This window comes from Mauremys mutica, unplaced genomic scaffold, assembly GCF_020497125.1.
Source record: "Mauremys mutica isolate MM-2020 ecotype Southern unplaced genomic scaffold, ASM2049712v1 Super-Scaffold_100095, whole genome shotgun sequence".
Classification (NCBI taxonomy): domain Eukaryota; kingdom Metazoa; phylum Chordata; order Testudines; family Geoemydidae; genus Mauremys; species Mauremys mutica.
The window spans coordinates 1,404,248-1,424,529 of NW_025423264.1; the positions used below are offsets into that span (position 1 = coordinate 1,404,248).

General features: G+C 54.1%; 1 non-coding gene across 1 annotated transcript; it reads right to left on the reverse strand.

Moving 5' to 3' along the window:
* Nucleotides 1-9,900: 9,900 nt before the first annotated feature.
* On the reverse strand, nucleotides 9,901-9,972 carry TRNAC-GCA. The gene has a single exon. It is a non-coding gene; the product is annotated as a tRNA-Cys (tRNA).
* Between the last annotated feature and the right edge of the window lie 10,310 nt (nucleotides 9,973-20,282).

Here is a 20,282-nt window from a genome sequence, read left to right on the forward strand (position 1 = left end):
GTGACCCCTTTTGAAGGGGGGACAAAGAAATCCCTGGCCTGCCCACCACATGCCTTGCATTCTCCTTCGACTGCCACTTCCCTTCGCACCCCGCACTGATGACTTTCACCTCCAGAGAGACAATTACCTCGCAAAGACACGCTCGCCCTAGCCAAAGCCTCTCCCTGGCCTTCCGCCCCCGGGCCCAGCTTCGGGGCCTGCACGTGTGGCACGTTTCAGAGCGGCAAAGGGAAATAGGCTGGCCAGAGCCATGAGGACAATGGCCCAGACAAACGGGGAGGGACCTGGTCCAGGGGTGGAGGAAGACAGAAAAAGGGACAGGCATGGGATTGGCTTCCTGTCTTTTTTCCTTTGCTCAGCATTTGACCTGTGACTGTAATGGGGAGACTTGAGAAAGACCTGTGGCCGCCGGCGAGGTAGGTGGCCGCCCCGAGAGCGCAGAGCTGAGCATTTTCCAGTGTGCTGCTGCCTGCTCAACCAGCGCCTGGCCGTGATCGTATAGTCGTTAGTACTCTGCGCTGTGGCCGCAGCAACCTCGGTTCGAATCCGGGTCACGGCATTGCTTTTCGGTGGGGAGGGGCTATCCTGCAGCACGCCTCGTGGTTTTTCCATCCTGGTGTTACAGAGATAGTTTACTTTCTTTCTTTCTTTTAATAAAATCCTTTTATTTTTAGAACCTGATTGATTTCTTCCCTTGTTTGGATTTTCAGGGGAAGTGGAGGGGGAAAAGTGAATCCCTCTTTGTTTGATTCAAGGAGTTTGAATCAAGGTATCTTTCCCAACAACTAGGAGAGGGGGAAGAAGGTGGGGGAATGGTTTATTTCCCTTAGGGTTACGAGTCAAGGAGTTTGGATCTGTGTTCCCCAGGGAAGGTTTGGGGGAACAGGGCGTGTGCTAGACACTGGAACTTCTAGAGGGTGGCAGCTTTACCAGATCTAAACTAGGATTTAAGTTGAGAGGGGCCCATGCAGGTCCCCATCTTGTGGATGCTAAAGTTCGAAGTGGGGAATAAACATATGACGGGGCGATGCCCACATTCTCCCAGCCTGTCGACTAAGGGCTCCTGATGAGCGTGGTGGACGGGAAATTCGGCCATCTGACTTTTGGCCTTGCTGCCCGTAGCGGTCAGGCCGAAAAATCAAAAGCCATCCTCCCCAGGCCCACAGCCACCCAGGGGCTCCTCTGCACCATCTTGCCTCCACGAGTGCCGCACTCTGACCAGCTGAACCAGGCAAGCCACGGGAAGCTTCTCAAGGTCTTCCCCTGGTGTGGGCTTGGATGCGAAAAGCACCTGGCCGTTCATCAGCTGTTGCAAGAAGTGTGCAGAGTAGGAGTAGCGATGGGGCTGTAGCTTTCCACAGCATCTCAATTTGGGCAGCTTTCCATTCCCCTTTTCTGTGTAATGTCCCTCCCATGGGTTTCACTTGCGGAGCTGTACGACTCTGGCAGGGTGGCCATTTAGAAATCTTTTCCTTGCTTTTCTTTTTCGCCTGGCCCCAGCGTTAGGACCGTCTGGGTGTTTCAGTGTGTGTGTTTTCCCATTTGGAGGCATTTGGAAATTTGGAAGTGGAGCCGAAAGAGGCGTCTTTTTCACAAGCAAGTTGGCTTTCTGCACAGGTAGGGCCCTTGGCCGTAAAGCTTAGCTCCGTCAGTGCGTCTGCATGGGGTTCCTCCAGTGCCTCAAGAGCCCGTGCTAAACTCTCGGTGTGGGCGTTTGGCTTGCGCCAGTCAGAGTGCCGTGCCTGCGTCTCCCCAGGGCCAGCTCCCGTGAGGGGCGCATAACTTGGGAGGAAAGGGGTAGAAGAGGAAGCAAGTGAAGCTGACTTCGAGTGGTGGTGCCCCTGGGCGGAGTGGTCCTCCTGTTCCTTCCTGTCGGAGGGGTGGGCTTGGGGGGTCTGGCTGTGGGCGGTGGGAGGATGGTGTCCAGGGAAGTCCCAAAGGTCACCCTGCGCCGGCGGAGTGTGAAGCCTCTCCCCTAGGTTGGGGTGCCGAGTATTAAGCCTTCCTCTGTGGCTTGGGCTGGGGAGCGTGATCCGGCGTCGGGTAAATTTGGGTGGAGCTGGCGGCCGGCAAGAATTCGGGCCATCAGGTCAACCCTCCGTGGACAATGGGGGCGAGCCGGCAGGCCTACGATTTTGGCTTCGCGGGCGGGCAGCTCAAGCCTGGCCTCCTATGAGCCTGGAAGGCAGCCAGCCGGGCTCACCCGTCTCCAAGTTCCTTTCAGGCAGCAGGTGGAGCAAGGAGCCCAGGAAGGTGTCAGGAGCTTGGTCCTGCCCGGCACCTGCACCCAGCAGGGCTCTTGCCCGCTCCCGGCCCACCTGGTTTTGGCCTCTGCCACCCCTGGCAGTCAGCCAAGAGAGGATAAGCCACCCTCTCCCTCCTGGAGGGGCCGGCATGGGGCTTGAACCCGTGACCTTGGCGTTATTAGCACCATGCGTTAGCCAGCTGAGCTAGCCAGCCTACGGGAAACTCTGCCTTGCCTGACCCTTTTGGAAGGAGTCACCGGCTGGCGCGGGGAACAATGTGGCCTCCGTTATCGAATGGATGGATCAAGATGTGCCCTGCCCTGGTAGGGGAATTAGCTCAAGTGGTAGAGCACTCGCTTTGCATGTGAGAGGCAGCGGGATCAATGCTCGCGTTCTCCAGCAGCAAGGCAGCCGCAGGACCTTTTCTTGTCCTTCTTTTAGAAGCCATGGACAGTCAGCCGGCTCAGCTCCTCCAGTGGCCTCCATCCCTCTCCCCACATGGCCTCCCAAAAAGCCAGCCCTTGCGGAGCACAAAGCTCTTCCTCCCCGGCCCTTCTCCCCCTTGCGCTGACTGGGAGGCTGGAGACAGCTGGGGGAAATTAGCTCAAATGGAAGAGCATGGGAGAAGTAGTCAGACCCATACACACATTCTCCAGCCTGCTCTGCTCTGCTTTGCTCTGCTGGGCTGGGCTCTAGTGGGGGACCTGCACCTTTCTTTCTGAGCTCTCACTGGAGCACAATCCCTTTCCTCCTCCCTCCCTGCTAGTCTATGCCAAGCTCATTGCCCGGGAGGGAGAGCCACTCAAATACAGAATTACTCACATCCCAGGGGTCCATGAAGGGAATGAGGAGATGGGCGGGGTGGCACGCGATACCAGCTCAGCTGAGACCGTGAGACCTCGCAGCCTCCTGATCTCAGGAATGGCGGGGGGGGGGGGCTGCACAAAGAGAGACTGACTCTCCCTGGCGGGGCTGCAGCAGCTCTTCACAGGGGCAGTTTCACTGCCAATTGATACCAGAGTTTTGAAAGCCTCCTTTTCTGGCCTGGCTCCCCTCTATTTACGAAGACTGGTGACCCCAAACTTCCCAGAAATCATCATAGCGAGGCCAACCTGAGCACAGACACCTGCTCAGCACCCCGGGGTGCAGCCCTGAACTCCGGCAATCAACTACACTCAGCTGCCCACACAACACGCGTTACATGCAGGAGCCTTCGTGCCCCGCGTGTTCAGGTCCCTCCCAGCGCCAGCTTCAAACTCCGCTGCTCAGTTCTAAGCGTTGGCCACACTGGGGCAGCCTGGAGCTCAGCCAACGCCTCCCGTTGCTGGTTGCGTTTCCCGCTCCTCGTGGCAGGTTCACACCCCGCAGGCAGATCTCTGAATCAGAGCCGAACCGTTCCCCAAACCCAGCGCTTTAGCAGCAGCTTTGCTAGGAAAGCGCTGACGTCCCCAAGTAACGTAAGAGCCAGAGCGCTGTGTCCAGGATCTTCCATTGGGCCCCTCACCGTGGTGTCTGTCAGGCGCAAGGAGAAACCAGGGAAATGTTTCCATGGCGTTTAAGGGCAGACGGGGTCATTAGCTCAGCTAGTCTGACCCCCGAATAACACAGAATTACACCATGACACGTATTGATCCCACAGACCTTAGATAGATCAAAGCGTTTCAGCCCTCAGGAAGGAGGCTAAACTGGGTACCAAGGCAGCGAACAAGGGGCCCCCAAGGCAACGGCAGGGAGCTGACGAGGTGAAATATGCCCAGATGATCCCAGCAGGCGACCCACCCCCATGCTGCAGAGGTGGGAGTCCCTGTTCCTCTGCCCTTAAGAATCTCTGGTGCGTGGGTGCGCTGGGCCCCATTACAAACCCCTCTGTCTTACCCCCCATGAGGGATCCGGTGGATGTGGGTGTTCTCCACGCTACTGGGGGTGTCTGGTGCCCCTGACCCTCCTGGTTAACACTGGAGTGTGTGGGTGCCCCCCCACCCTTTAAGGATCCGTATTGTGCGGATGCCCCCGTTCTTCTCATTAAGAATGGTGCAACGGAGCATATGGGGGTGTCCCCCACCCCATGAACTAGCTCCCGTGTGTGGTTTCCCCTGCCTGCCCCCATCCGGAAGCTGTGGATGTCTCTGTTCCCCTTTTCAAGATCCGTGTTGCTTGGGTGCGTCCCTCCCCCCAAGTCAGAATCCCCAGCGTGTGGGTGCTCCCATCCCCCCCTCCAGGCTCTGCCGGGGGGGGGGGGTGTCTAAAAAGAGACCATGTCTCGCCCAGGCTATGCTGCAGGGGATACTCACAGGCACAATCAGCACAGGAGATTTGACCTGCTCTGTTTCCGACCTGGGCCGGTTCACCCCTTCTTAGGCAACCTGGGGACCCCAAGCTTCCCCGGGATCACCATATTGATGCTGAACTTAGTGTTGACACCTGCTTGGCACAGCCCCCTGCAGCCCAGAACTCCTGAGCTCAAGCGATACATTGGCCTCAGCCTCCCCAGGAGCTGGGATCACAGGCACCAGCCACAGAGCCCAGCTTGTTTTACAGCCTGGCAGCTGGAGCTTTAAACTCTGCTTGTGAGCTCTGTGCCTTGGCCAGACAGGGACAGCCTGGAACTGGGAAATGCTCCTTCTCCCCCCACCCCCGTCTCATGTCGAGCTGCAAGCGGCTCTGTCCTCCCAGGTAAGATCCCGGATGTTTCGGTGCCCCCCTTCCCCCGCCCAGGTGTCCGGGTACCTCTGCCCCCCATACAGAATCCTGATGTGTGGGTGTCCGTCCCTCTGCAGAGCATCCCGGAGTGTGGATGCCCTTGTCCCCCACTACAAGATCCTGGGTGTGTGGGTGCCACTCTCCCCCCCAGTAGATCTCTGGTGGGTGGGTCCCCAGGGTGTGAGTGCTCCCATCCCCCGATACAGGCGGGGGGGGGTATAACTGGCTCTCCCTGTCCTGCCCAGGCGGTGCTACAGCAGCTGTTCACAGGGGAGCAACCCCACTGTCACCCTGCAGCTTTAACCTGCTCCAGGGGTGACGTGCTTCACCCTCCTGTGGGAGCCTGGGGACCCCAAACTGCCTAGAATCACCTGATTGATGCCGAGCTTAGCACAGACACCGGCTCAGCCTGGCAGGGTGCAGCCCTGAGCCCTGACAATCAGCTTCCCTCCGCCTCCTGCTGCACAGCGAGGATCCCACGCGAGAGGCTTTGTGCCCAGTTTGTTCAGGAGCGTCCCAGGCTCCAGCTGTAAACTCTGCTGGTCAATTCTAATCTTTGGCCACACGGGGGCGGCACTAACGGTCCCATCTAAACGCTGTCAAGTATCAGAGGGGCCATGTTAGTCTGGTTCTGTAGAAGCAGCAAAGAGTCCTGTGGCACCTTATAGACTAACAGACGTTTTGCAGCATGAGCTTTCGTGGGTGAATAGCCAGTTCTTCGGATGATGTTTGCATTTGACCCTTCGGATCGCAGATTGTAACCCGCGGGCAGATCTCTGAGTGCAGCCAAATCCCTCCCCAAACTGAACATTGAAGCAGCAGCTCCCACTGGAAAGATCAGGATTTTTGCCTTTAAAAACAAGGGAAATGTCTACAGCGAGAGACTGAAGAAGCTCAATTGATTTCATTGACTCCATGAATGTTCCTCTGTGTCCCCCTAGGAGTCATGCCCCACATTTTGGGGACCACTGAACCCTACTCGCTAAGCAGGGGCTAGTGATGCCAAAGCCCAGGGAAAGGGAGAACAAGTGCGGGGCCCCCAGCACTGGAGCCATGTGAAGGGGCTGCAGGAGAGGGGCAATGGCTGGTGGCCCAGGGAGTTAAGGGCAAAGGGGGCACAGGAGGGGGCAGGAGTTAGGGGTGAAGGAGGCGCAAGGGTTGGGAGTGCAGGAGCTAGCGGTAAAGGGGGAGTGGGGATCATCCAGGGGCAATGGGGAAGTGCCAAAGTACAAGCTTTGCCCAGGGCACCATTTTCCCTAATGCTGGTCTGAGCAAACAATTGGAAATGACCCTTCAGTGTGACCAGAACCATCGTGTAGAAAAGCCCCTTTGTTAAGTGCTGGTGGCTGAGGGCTGAGGGAGATGGGTTAGAAAACAACAAGCATTTGTCTGTGGAGGTTTGATTCTTGCCTGCTGGGCAAAGCTGGTGTGTGGTGTCTCCATGGCTGCACTTTCAGTGTCTGATCTGCCACAGGGAGCCAAGTCTAGACATACTCAGAGGCTCTATGCCAGGGTTTCTCAAACTTCCTTTCACTATAACCCATTTTTGCCAAAAAAAACCCCAAAAACCTTACTACATGGCCCTGGAAAGAGGGACCAAGCCCCTCCACACTGGGCAGAGGCAGGGGAGACAAAGCCTGAGCCCTGCCCCAGTTAGGGGAGGGCAAAACCAGAGCTTGAGGGATTCAGCCCTGGGTGGTGGGGCTCAGACTTTTGGCTTCAGCCCCAGGCCCCAACAAGTCTAATGCCAGCCCTGGCAACCCCTTTAAAACAGGGTTATGACCCACTTTGGGGTCCTGCCCCACAGTTTGAGAACCACTGCTCTGTGCTGATGGGAGAGAGTTTTCCTGTGGGTGCAGTTAATCCACTTCCCCAAGAGGTGGCAGCGATGTCAGTGGGAAAAGCTATATCGGTGGGTGTGCAAGCTGTGGTGTTTGCCACATTTAAGAAGTTTAATCAAACCCCATTTTTAAAACCACCTGTGGTCTGGGAATGGCAAAGGACCTCGATGAAGCAGGGTTTGTCCTTCAAAGTCCTGGAGATCACGATTCCATATTCTTGTTGTCATGGGGTTATAGCTCAGTGCTTGAGTGCAGTTCACGTAGTCCTCAGTTCAAACCCCAGTGTTCTCTTATAACCCTCTTTCTTTTTTTTAAAAAATGGAAAACATTTTCATTTCCAATCTCCATTATGTTCAGGGGCTCCTCTATACAGGAGTGCTTGATATCAATGTAAACACTCAACATTTCACTGTCCAAATGCACAAAAACCTAGCAAAGCTGTCCATCAGCTGAAATCAGTTCCAATCCTCTAAGTGTCTAGTTTATGTTTTCATCAGTTAAACAAAGGGATCACACGAATGTCCATTTGCAGATCCCTCTTCTCCAGGAGCTATGCTGTGCAGAAGAACAAGAGCCACATCCAGCTGCAGTTCAGGAGTCTGATGACCAAAGAGCCACCAAATGTTCTGAGGGCTGGAGAAAAATGCCTTCTAGTGAGCTATTGAACGAGCTCAACCTGTTTAGCTTATCAAAAGAAGATTGAAAGGTGACTTCATGAAGGGTTGAAGGGCCTTAATGGAGAGAAAAGATTGGGTATGAAAGGGCTCTTTAATCTAGCAGAGAAAGGCATAACAAGACCCAGTGGCTGGAAGGTGAAAAGAGACAAATTCATATTAGAAATAAGACACAAATATTCAACAGCGAGGATGATTCACCACAGGAACAAGCTACCAAGGAAAGTGGATTCTCCATCTCCTGATGTCATTTAATGAAGACTAGATGCCTTTCTGGAATGTGTTTGCCCCAAAAGTAGCTCTTGTGTCATACAGGAGGCGTGTGATATACAGGGGGTCAGATTAGACGCTCTAATGGTCTCTTCTGGCCATAAAGTCGACTAATTTCTGAAAAACTGAGTGTAGCATTGGGAGCAGCGTCTGATGTTTTCCTGTCTAGCCGGCTTGCTGCCTAGAACGAACGCTCCTTGAGGGAGTAGCTCAAACCTCCAAAGTGCCTGGGCAGGGGCAGGACATTAGCACAGCAAGGGAGGGGTGTGGCAGTGACATCACAAAGGCTTTTTGCAGGACCTCAGACTATTGGTCAAAGGTGGTGGGAAGGTGGTGACCTCACAGAGAGATGCTGACATCAGCCAGGCAGGACAGGGGCGAGGGGCCAGGGAAACCTCAGAGACCCCTGTGGCTTTGCTTCAGCCAGTCTCCTTCTCCAGGTCTCTCTTTGAGGACTGAGGGAGTATTCGGGTTCACGTACGTGAGCGCCAGGAGGAACCTCTTTCGAGTTTTCTCCTTCCCTTTTAGGGAGTTTACTAGAGACCAGCCGTCCCTGTTTAGAAGGTAAGAGCCTCCTTGAGGTTTGAAACCTGTTCAGTCTGATCCATCTGGTGATGAAATCTAAGCATGGAAAACACGAGCTTAAGGAGGCAGAATTTTATTCCGCACCAGGGATTTTGTCCCCTAGAATTACTGGAGACATTAGGGTTTGTCCTTTGTGTTTCACCTTTTCCTCCATCCCTTCCTCCTTTCTCTTCTCTTGCTTCTTTTGTCCTTTCACCTGTTTCCCTCCCAACACCAAGAGCGGGGTGTGTGTATGTGTTGCGGGGGAGTGTTTGGCAGCTCCCACTGTGGGAGGTCCACCAAAAATGTGGGGCTGAAATAGTGCTCGGGCAGTGATCCCCACCAGTGACCTGAACCATCCTTTGGGCTCCCTGCTGAGAACCCTCAGCTTCCCATCCTCAGTCTCTACCCTGATTGGCTGAGCAGGGGGTTATTGACAGGGAGGAGACTCAGGTCCTTGTTGTTCTCTTTTAAGACCAAGGAAATAAGTCATAACCAGTCATATGTTTGATGAATTTTGCTGCTTCTCTGCATTAATGGTCTCTGAGCAGGTCATGATTCTCTCTAACATTGCAGTTCTCCTCAAATACTTGCTGAATAATTACTGTGCACTGTTGGTCTGGATCTCATCTGAGAGCACTTTATTCAGGTCATTTAATGGATGAAATTCAAGATCCGATGGTTAGTTTGAAAATCAGGGGTCTTGGGTCCTATTCCCAGCTCTGCCACTGACTGGCTGTGTGACCTAAGACAAGTCAATTCTCCTGTCTCAGCCTGAGCTTCTCCCTCTTTCAAGTAGGGATAATAATGATCCGCTCCTACCTACCTTACGGTATGTGGAGGCAGGGCTGGCTCTAGGTTTTTTGCCTCCCCAAGCAAAAAAAAAATTTGTCTGCCCTCCCATCCCCCTGCTGCCCGAGCCCTGGGTTCTCCCCTCCCTACACCTGCACCCCTTGCCTCCCCAGCTCTGGGCCTCCCACCACTTTCACTCCCCTGCCAACCCAGCCCTGGGCTCTCCCCCACACACACCCTGTGCTGCCCCAGCTCTCGACTCTCCCCATCCCCCCTACCAGTGCTCCCCCATCCACACACCCCCTGCTGCCCCAGCCCTGGGCTCCTCCCCGCACTTGCACCTTCTTCCACCCCAGCCCTGGGTCACTGGTAACTTGCTCCCAGGTTAATAAAATAGAAAAAAGAGAGGATTGAATGTGTAACAGGGAGTTTGGTAAATCTTGGTTATTTTATTTTTTCAACAGGCTCCTGTCCACCTCCAGTAGAATTTTCAGTCCCAATGGCAACTTACTTACCAAATGTAATACAGACTAGTCCATGCCTCCCAAGTGGATGTGGTTCTTGTTCTTCTGCACATTGTAGCCCGTGGAGGCCAAGGACCTGCAAATGTGTCTTCATGTGCCTTTGTTTCATTGATGAAAACATAAACTAGACTCTTAGAGGATTGGAACTGATTTCAGCTGGGGGACATATTTGCTAGATTTTTATGCATTTGCACAGGAAAATGTTGAGTGTTTCCATTCATCCCTAATCAGTGGAGCTCCTGAACATAATGGAAATGCAATTACTTTTTGTTGAAAGACCAGGCTTTTAAGGGGGCACTTGGATTTGAACCAAGGCCTATTTGATCTGCAGTCAAACACTCTACCACTGAGCTATACCCCCTGACAATTACCTTGGCAAGTCAGTGATCACAAGGATCTTGTAACCTGAGAGTGGAGTTCGTTTCTTCCACACCAGTGTTGCTGTCTGTGCATTCCGGAGCTATGGGGTGAGTGGGAAACGCCCACAACTAGCTTGTCAGTATCAAGAAAGGAGCAGCCGACATCAGGACCAGCGAGACGTGTTGGTGGCCCATCAGGAAGAATCCACTCTCCCAGAGACTTCTCAGCGAGGGCACGGTACACAATGGGGGCTACCTACCCGCCACATCCCATCAAGGGTCTTTCTAGTCCCACTTTAGTGTTACCCAATTTCTAATCAGTCTTTGGCCCAGATTCCCTCCCTGAGCGGCACCAGCACATACCTGGGCCCCCTGCTAGTGTTAAATCTGCCTTGAGCTGGGACCCAGCTTGGCAAAGAGCCTGCAGCCCCCTCTGTGCTGGGGAGTGAGAGCAGCCCTGGCCCTGGGCATGGCAGCCCTGAGGGAATGAACCCAATGTGCCCGTGAGGCCCTGATCCAGAACCTCTGCCAGGCAGCTTGTGCTGCTCGGGCTTCTCTAGTCTCCAGCGAGGATTCAAAGCTTCTCTGCTCCAGGGGAACCTCTGGGGGAGGGAGGCAGGGCTCCTGCAGGATAAATCTTCCTGCCGGCAGAGCTCCGGTCCCCTCCTCATGGGCACAGGGCGTTGCACACGGCACCCACCACATGCACACACCCCTTTGTGGGGAGAATCAGCTCTGGGATATTGGGGTCAACCCCCCCCCCCTTCTCCCTGCAAACCTTCTCCTGGCTTCAGTGAGGGAATGGGGGCGTGAGGGGCTAGTGCGGTAACAGCAGCAGCGTGGCCGTGGGGCTCGGCCGGTGGCTGGGGCCAGTCGCCTGAGCATGAACCCAGCCGACCCCAGGAGATGGACCCGGGTCACCAGCCCAACCCACCACGCGGCTGCTGCCGCTGCCCTGTTAGTGCGCGAGCTCCCACAGACCACGCTGGGGAGAGCCCCCAGCTGCAGGGGAGACGCCCCTGAGTGCCTGGCAGGGCCCAGCTCCTGGCTGACCTGCGCTGCTGGGGGTCAGGGGACAGGGTGATGGGGGCGTTGGCTCTGGGGTGGGACTGTCACTTCCCCCCCTGCCAAGCCAACAGGATCACAGCAAACGAAACCAGCTCGGCCAGCAGGGGAAGAGTTCAGTCCAGGGCCTGGTGCATTCTGGGAGCAGGGGCGGTGCAGAGAAAGGGCAGATAGGGGGCAGCTCTGAACACTCCGCGCAGAACTGCCTGTCCTGTCCCGCAGCCCCTGGTACAGGGGGCTTTTCGCCATAGTTTTAATCAGGCCAATAAATTGAAACAAACCCCTGTTAAATCATTGCTCAGCCCGAGTCCTTCACCCACATTCCTTAGGGCATTGGGTGTTTCATTTCCTGCCTCCATTTCACACAGAGACACAATTTCCTTTGCACAGATCCATGAACAGCAAAACCTCCCTGTGTCTCTGGTCTGAGCCAGGGCATTCGATTCCAGTGAACCCTTCTCTCCTGCAATGGCGATGGTCAGACAGAGGGGACATCACCACCTGCATCCCTGCCAGGGAGATATTGGCTCGGCTCTTTCTTTCTGCTGCTGTTGTTAGTCCATGAAACATCAAGGGTGGAATGCAATGCTGAGTTCATCCACCAGCCCCCTGAAAAAATTTCAGTGCCCCAGAGAAATCCTGCCGCCTGCTATTGGAACGATGTGCTGGAGATTTGAATGGGAAAGGGAATGTCTGAATTGACAGAGTGGGGAATGAACAACAATCTACAGCAATGTCATTAACACAAACACACTCTCATCCTGCTCCAGCCGGAAGGGAAATGGGCAGGAATTCTCGCTGTTCACCTAAGGACACACTTACACTCATGCGCAGCCATGAGTGTGCTGGGGAAGCTGGTCTGAGCAAACCATTTGAAGTGACAATTCAGTGAGAAGTGAATTATCGTGTAGTGAAACAATGGTATATCAAGTAGTTGTGGCTGAAAGGTTAAGACGATGGACTAGAAATCCTTTGGGGTTGCCCCGCATAGGTTCAAATCCTGCCAACTATGCAAGCACTGCACTGTTGTTATGATTACTTTAGTTTTAGTGCCTAAGCATCCACAGTGCAAACTGGAGCTAAATCTAGTTTCACTCTGTCTACACTTAAAATGCTGCTGTGGCACCTGCTATAGCACTCTGGAGTAGACAGTCAGTGGAGAGGTTTTCCCATCCCTGTAATAGCTGCATGGACAGAACAATTCTTCCTTTTCTTTAGCACTATCTAACCAGGGCTTAGGTCACTGTAACTATATGGGTGGAGGGGGGGTTTCACACCCTGAGAGACATCGCTCTGCCAGTTCAGTGCCCAGCGTACACCAGCCCTTAGATCCTTCTGTGTATTTCAATGCAGGCACTGACCTGTGAGAGGAAAACATCAGCTCACAAACACAGAGACTGAATTCCCCACATTTAATCTCGCTGCACTTTCCAGAAAGTCACAAAATTCAATTCTTTCTTGCTAGGACACAGAAAAAATAAGTGACACTAAGTTTTTGTCTTGGTTAAATAAAATTAAGTGTTTAATTAATATAGTAAAAATCTGTCCTGATTCCTCTAACTAACACCATAGTGAGAAATAGGAACAGAGACAAAGCTTGTCAGTGACGACTAATTTCGCAAATGATCTTCCCATTATTAATTTCCATGCTGCCCCCCATTGGAGGTCTGGGCATCTCCAGTGTCATTGCTCTGCATTCACCTTCCCCTTAGAATTGTTCTCGGACATTTGCCTTCCTCTGCAGCGTGGGGCTCGGGTCACTTGCTGGAGGATTCCCTGCACCTTGAGGTCTTTAAGCCACGATTTGAGGACTTCAGTAACTCAGACATAGGTTAGGGGTTTGTTACAGGAGTGGGTGAGTGAGATTCTGTGGCCTGCATTGTGCAGGAGGTCAGACTAGATGGCCATAATGGTCCCTTCTGACCTCAAGTCTATGAATCTATGAATCTAGTCCCAAATTTGGAAAATTGTGCAGTTCAGAATGTGAATAGTGACCCCATCTCCTTCCTGCACCTGCTCTACATTGCTCCACAGCAGCTTCTCCCCCTGCAGAGTCACCCCAGCACGGCAGTGCAGCCGCCCAGGGTTCAGCAGGGGCCCCTGGCAAGGACCGAGGGTGCAGCTAACAGCCTGGCCTTGAGGCAGCTGTAAAAACGCAACACTCCCCCGCCCCAGAAGTACAGAGACTGAATTCCCCAACTTTAACATCATGGCCCCCTGTAGAAAGCCACACGTGTCAGTTGCATTTTCACAGGGAGATGCAAAAATCAAGTGACACCAATTTTTAAATTGAGTAAATAAAGTTGAGGAGATAGTTATTAACCTCACAACAATATACTAAAGATCCCTCAACATAACACCTGAAGGTGAAATATGAACAGAGACAAACCTTGTCAGCAAAGGCTCATTTCCCAAATGATCCTCAAAATGTTACTAATTCCCACCCCTCCTCCGCAGGAGCTCTGTGCAGTGTCACTATTCTGCAGGCAGCTTCCCATTAAATGCTGTTGTGGGACATTCCCAGACCTGGAAATGTACCAACGACAGAATTTGAAGAGCAAACCTGTCTCCCCGCACCAGGCGGGATTTGAGTGTTTTGTCCCTGTCACTTAGTCTGTGTCAATAGTACAGACGCCATGGGCAGGACTCCAGGCTCTGCTTGAGGGATCCCGGCACAGGGGCTGAGAAAGGAAGGTAGATTCTGACCTGCGCTCTGGAGAGGAGGTAATAAGTGAAGGGGCATTTTTAAACCCTCCCCTCCTCAGTGTCCCCAGGGCTGGAATTCTACCTTCCACAGGGCCAAATGAGGGGGTGAAGCCACTTGGTTAATGAAAACCAGTGCTCCAGGTGAGGTTTGAACTCACAACCTGAGCATAGCTTCTCTCAGCACTGCCCTATAAGTACTGTGCGTGAAGCAATTGCGCCACTGGAGCACCTGTTAATTGTGAGTCTCCAAAACCCCTAGGTTGATACAGGCAAGGAGTGACCCCAAAACATTCTCAGTGGGGCTGAGAGCAGGTAGCGACAAGTGTTGTACTTGGTGGGGTGGATTCTTCTTAAGGGTTCCAGGCACCATTTGACCCTTTTGTTCTTCCCTGTGTAATAACAGAGCTGGTTAAGACTCAATGGAGAGTCTTGCTGCAGACCAACAGATCTGAAATCACTGAGAACCAGCTCTAAGCATTAGTCCTGCTTTGGGACAGTGTGTCTCATGCAAGAAACTGCCCAGTCTGCACTAGCAGTGAGGCTCCCTCACTAACAGCTGAAATCAGGGAGAGCTGTGTGAAGTGCAGGGCCCCAGGGGTGCCTGAACAGGGGGGAACAACACCCCAGGGCTTTAAAAAATGGGAGGGCTCTGCCTTGCCACTTTGTAATGACCGTAAGGGCGAGTGAGGGCGGGGAGGGGACGGAGATCAGTGAGCGGGAGGCGAGGTCTTGGGGGAAGAGGCAACATAGGAGGCAGCGTAGGAGTGAGGCCTTGGGGAGAAGGGGTGGGGCAGGGGCATGGCGTTGAGCGGAAGGGATGGGGCTACTGTTCGGGCTCTGGTGGCCGCTACTTTTAGGGAGCCTGTTCCGCTCCTGGTGGGACCACAAGATGTCCCAGAGCAGAAAGGGTGGCCAGCAGAGCGGTGACAGGGGGGAACAGCAAGTGACCGGCAATGTGGCCAGACAGCGGAGGGAGAAAGGGGCTTTCCCCCCAGGAGGTGAGAGGTGAACTCTGGGTTTTCACTGACCCAGGACAGCAGCTGTGGGTGAGGTGCAGAGAAGGGAGGGGCACATCCACAGAGCTTCTGGTGTCTGGATTTAGGAGCCTGAGGCAAAAGGCCACTGCCCAGCGCGCTGTGGGGTGGGTGGTTTGCTCATAGTGTTGTGTTATGAATCCTGATTGTGGTGTTTTCCCAAGTTAATACAAGGTGATTTTCCTCCTTTTTCTTAAAGTTTCTTTTCTACACTCAGTGGTTGTGAGTGGGGAAAGTATCACCTCTTAGAGGCACCCAGTGGCCAGGGTTAGTTTCCCCAGGTTACTGGGTGGGGGCTTAAGCAGACTGTGTGTTGTATTGTTGAAGAGGAGCCCCAAGCACCCAAACAGGGAATTGTAACTTCAACCTTCAGAGTAAGAGCCAGAGGTGCTGCCAGCTGAGCTAGCCAGGCCGCTGAAATGTATTAACCCTTTCACCACAAGAGCAAACAGCGGGTACTTCTGTGCTTCTCAGCAGATGGGAAAAAGCCTCTTGGGGGAAATGTCTCCTGCCCCACGGCCAAAAGGAGCCCCTTGAGTGGCAATGGTCAGAGGCCCCACTTGGGGGCTGGCCCTGCTTTCCTACCACCTTGTGATGCTGGCTGGCCGCAGAACGAATGCTGGTCTGTGGGTGGCCTTCAGTGGGGGTTCGGCATGGCAGGGAGCAGGGAGCAGGCTGGCCGGGTGTCTTTGTGGCTGTCTGCTGGCCACACATAGGCATGGTTCTCCCCTCCTCTGGCCCTGCCCTCGGTTGCTCTGTGGCTTTTAAGCCTTCCCTTGGAGCTGTCAGCACCAGCCGCCTCTGCTCCAGGTGCCCAGAGCAGGAGAGGTGCTGGGCTCCAGGCTGGGACTCTACCTCCCTCCTGCCTAGCCCTGACTGTGAAGCCTGGCCCTGGCCCTCCTTCCTTTAAATGCCATGTGGGCAAGAGGAAGAGTGTGGCAGCTGCAGGGACCAAAGTTGTGGACATCAGGTGAAGCAGCGAGAAACAACCATATGGTCAACCCACAGGACTCTCTAGCCAGGCTGTTAAGTTCTAGGACCCCAACCTATAGCCACCAGCCCATTGAACCAGCCAGACCAAAGACCTATCTCCAGTGGGCATCAGTCACCCAGTAGGAGGGAAAAAACTCACTCTCGTTCACCCTGGAAAAAGGTAACCAAGCACATTGAGCTCTAGGACTTTGTAGCAAAGCAACATATCTCCACGAGGTCCCACTGAGATTTGAACTCAGATTCCACGATTCAAAGTCCTGAGGGCTGCCCCTTACACCATGGGACCTGCTACTGTTTTGTTTTGTAGACCCCTGTGACTCTTGGCTCGTTTGCACTTTGCACTTATTGCTGCCCACCAGAGGCTTCCTCTCGCAGGACTCTCTCTCCTTCTCCAGCAACTATAGTTCTGCACTACCGGATCTGTGGGTCCTGCCCTGAGACCCCACATCCCCCTGCTTTGTCTCCGTTCCCTGCAGGCTGCAAAAATGTCAGGGGACGCTGCTCCTCCCTTCACTCGGTGCTCCCACTCATATTGGCCAGCTGCAGCCTCATCTCCTGGAACTCGGGCAGCTCTCGCTTGATCCGATCGTACAGTCACACGCTGACTGGCTCCCCTGCCTGGATGCTCTTGTGGAAATCCCACAGGCGATGCTGCAGGACTCGGAACCACTCGTTTCTTTAATGTTGTGGTGTTTACCCGACTGCTGGAACAAAGCCACCAAGTCCTCCCTGACTGACTCCCACCAATCCCCCCGGTTGCCATAGAACCCTCTGATGCTTTCCCGTTCTGCCAACACCGCCAGGCCTCGACCCCTGCCCCTTTATCTTGCAAGCTCTGGATGTTCAGCTTCCAATATCCTCTGCCCTGGGTCAGGGAATTGCCCACATTGAGCACACGGTGAGAGTTGCGTGATCCGAAAAGTCCATTGGCACCACCCTGCACTGGGCTGTCGACGTGCTCTCCTTCACGGAAATCCGGTCAGTGCGACTCCTGGCCTGTCCCCGCAGAAAGGTGTATCCCCTCTGCAGCTGGTGTGAGCTCGGGTCAGAGGAATAGGAGGCTACCACCCACCCTCCACTGGTTCCACTGTGGAGAAACACGTCCTCTAAGCCGACCTCACTACAGACCTGCGCCAGGTAGTGCTCATCATAGAAGAGTTTCCTCTGACGGTCGGGAAAACAGGACCAGCAGTCCTCAGGCCGGTGCAACAATTGAAATCCTGCCCCCCACCCCAACACCATGCAGAGGAAGGCAGTCAGTTCCTTCATAGGACTTACGCCTTAACTGGAGACCATACACACTAATAGAGCCAATACCAGTGCTGCAGAGCACAAAGCCCACCAGTAATGCTCTCCCTGGTGGGAGCTCCAGCCCCTTCTGTACTCACACCATGAATATGAAGAACAAGACTCCAACCCCATCATTCTTCACTGGCCTGGAGAACTAGAGAGATGGACCCTTCCACCAATCACCCTCTGCCCATCAGGCTACCCTAGAGTTATTAATGTGCATTTCCTGAACACCCACCATGTCCAAGTCCAGCTGCTCCAAGGCACTGAACATCAAGTGCCTCCTCCCTGGGCCCCCAAATCCCTTCCACATGAACCACTTTCACAGATGCCCCTTCAAGGGTACTGCCCTGGCTCAGCTGCACAGAGGAATTTTCATCCCCTATACCTGCCTGTCACTGCCCAGCACCCCTTCTTGCACCATTCCCAAGAGCTACCCTCCCTCACTCTCTTCCTGCCATATTTTGTTCAATTTTTTTTTGTTCAGTTTTGTTCAATATCTTCATTAACGATCTGGAGGATGGTGTGGACTGCACCCTTAGCAAGTTTGCAGATGACACTAAACTGGGAGGAGTGGTTGATATGCTGGAGGGTAGGGATAGGATACGGCGGGACGTAGACAAATTAGAGGATTGGGCAAAAAGAAATATGATGAGGTTCAACAAGGACAAGTGCAGAGTCCTGCACTTGAGACGGAAGAATCCCATGCACTGCTACAGACTAGGGACCGAATGGCTGGGCAGCAGTTCTGCAGAAAAGGACTTAGGGGTTACGGTGGATGAAAAGCTGAATATGAGTCAACAGTGTGCCCTTGTTGCCAAGAAGGCTAATGGCATTTTGGGTTGTATATGTAGGGGCATTTCCAGCAGATCGAGGGATGTGATCATTCCCCTCCATTCAGCACTGGTGAGGCCTCATTTGGAGTACTGTGTCCAGTTTTGGGCCCCACACTACAAGAAGGATGTGGATAAATTGGAGAGGGTCCAGCGGAGGGCAACAAAAATTATTAGGGGGCTGGAGCACATGACTTATGACGAGAGGCTGAGGGAACTGGGATTGTTTAGTCTGCAGAAGAGAAGAATGAGGGGGGATTTGATAGCTGCTTTCAACTACCTGAAAGGGGGTTCCAAAGAGGATGTATCTAGACTGTTCTCAGTGGTAGAAGATGACAGAACAAGGAGTAATGGTCTCAAGTTGCAGAGGGGGAGGTTTAGGTTGGACATTAGGAAAAACTTTTTCACTAGTAGGGTGGTGAAGAACTGGAAGGGGTTACCTAGGAAGGGGGTGGAATCTCCTTCCTTAGAGGTTTTTAAGGTCAGGCTTGACAAAGCCCTGGCTGGGATGATTTAGTTGGGTTTGGTCCTGCTTTGAGCAGGGGGTTGGACTAGATGACCTCCTGAGGTCCTTCCAACCCTGAGATTCTATGATTCTATTGGGTCCACCAATAACTCATGTAGAAGAGACAGCTCCCATCCCTCGTTGTTAAAGATCAGGCCAGCCAACTAGGGGCAGAAGCCCACAGTTTTCTTTTTCCCCTATTGCAAAGCCCAAGGACTCACTTTGGGTGCAGGCACTGCTATGCTCTCATAAGACAAGCCACCATCTGTACAATGAGGGATGAAAGGGCCTGCCAAAGCCTGCGATTGACCCAATGATCTTTTGATCTTCACTCAAACACTCTCCCAACTGAGCTACTTTGACAACTGTTAGAAAGTATTTTGGCCTGTTGCTTCACTGCCCGGGAGGTTTTTGCAACAGTTGCACACAAAAAGGACGTCATTGTGAGGTGCCCATGAAGACAAGACTCGCTTTTGCCTGCCTTGCTCAGCTTGACTTGCTGCCTCACCCCGTTCCTGCCCTAGTGCCCGGGTTGACCTGGTGGTGGAAGGGGACTGGGGGCCAGTGGCGCGGGGAGGAGGTTGAGCTGGACCCTGAGCTAGGCTAGACCCTGGCGGTGAGAGTCTGGCCACCACTTGCCACCCCACCCTGTTGTCCTGGCTTCCCCCACTGGGCGTCGTTTCGGGAGGGAAGTGGGGCTTCTGCCTCCCCTCCACGATTTTCACACCGCAGAGGAGTGCGAACAGGAAAACGAACAGCTGCTCCACACCCCCACCGGAGGAACCCGACGCCCTTAGCTGTGGGGAGTAAGAAGTGGCTGTTGGCTGACAGGGCCTGTCCCCGAGGAGCTGGAACAGCAGCTGCCGCCTCCCCCTCGGCTCCAGGCTGTGGGAAATGCTCATTGCCTGGCTGCATGGGCGGCTGCTGCTCCGTGCTCTGGAGAGCGTCTGTATTGCTCTGTCAACCCCCGTCTTCACTGAGCCAGTCTGGTAAGGTCCCAAGTGCCCCCTCCGGCCTGGCAGCTGAGAGTCTGTGCAGACATCAGCCCCCCTGCCAGCCCCACAGGCAGCAGCAGCACCAGCCCCCCAGCACCACAGGGGCACTCAATGCACTTCCTGTGGGGAAATGGCTCCTTGGCGTCCAGCTGCTAGAGTGAGAGCCAGGAGAGAGCAGTGTCTGGCTCACCGTGGGGGAGACAAGACACCTGGTGAGTGCGGATCTCCCTCAGCCTCCCCTGCAAGGCTGGTCAGTTGTATTGTCACTGTGAGAGTCAGTGCTTCCCTTCAGGGCCGGCCCTAGAGGGGTCTGGGGTATGGGACAAATCCCCCCTTTCCTGCCCAGGCCCTGCCCCCCACTCCACCCCTTCCCCCAAGCCCCCACCCCTCTCCCACCTCTTCCCGCCCTGCACCTTCCTGCCCCATTCCTTTCCCTCTCCCACTCTCCCTGCTCCTCCCCCTCCCCCCGCCCAGCGCCTCCTGCACCCCACTGAACAGCTGATCACTGGCAAGTGTGAGGAGCTTGTCAGCAAGGCCTGTAGTGGGTGGGCGGGAGCTGGCTGCCAGTGGTCGCTGAGCACCTATTTTTCTCTCTGTTGGTTCTGCAGCCCCATAGCTCCCATGGAGTCGCTGACTCAGCTCCTTTCACATGCTAGAGAGAGGAGCAGAACCAGGGCTGTGGCTGATCTATGGGGCGCCAGGTGAGTAGCAGAGGCTTCAAGTGCTGAGAGTTTGCCTGACCCCTCAGGGACACAGTGTGAGGGGGTGTCCCAGGGATCTCTATGAAAGGAGCAGAACAGGATTTACTTGGGGTGGGGAGAGAATTGAGAGTGTCTCCGGGGGTTGTACAGAGGTATTGCCCAGGTGAGAGACTGGCTAAAACACAGGCCT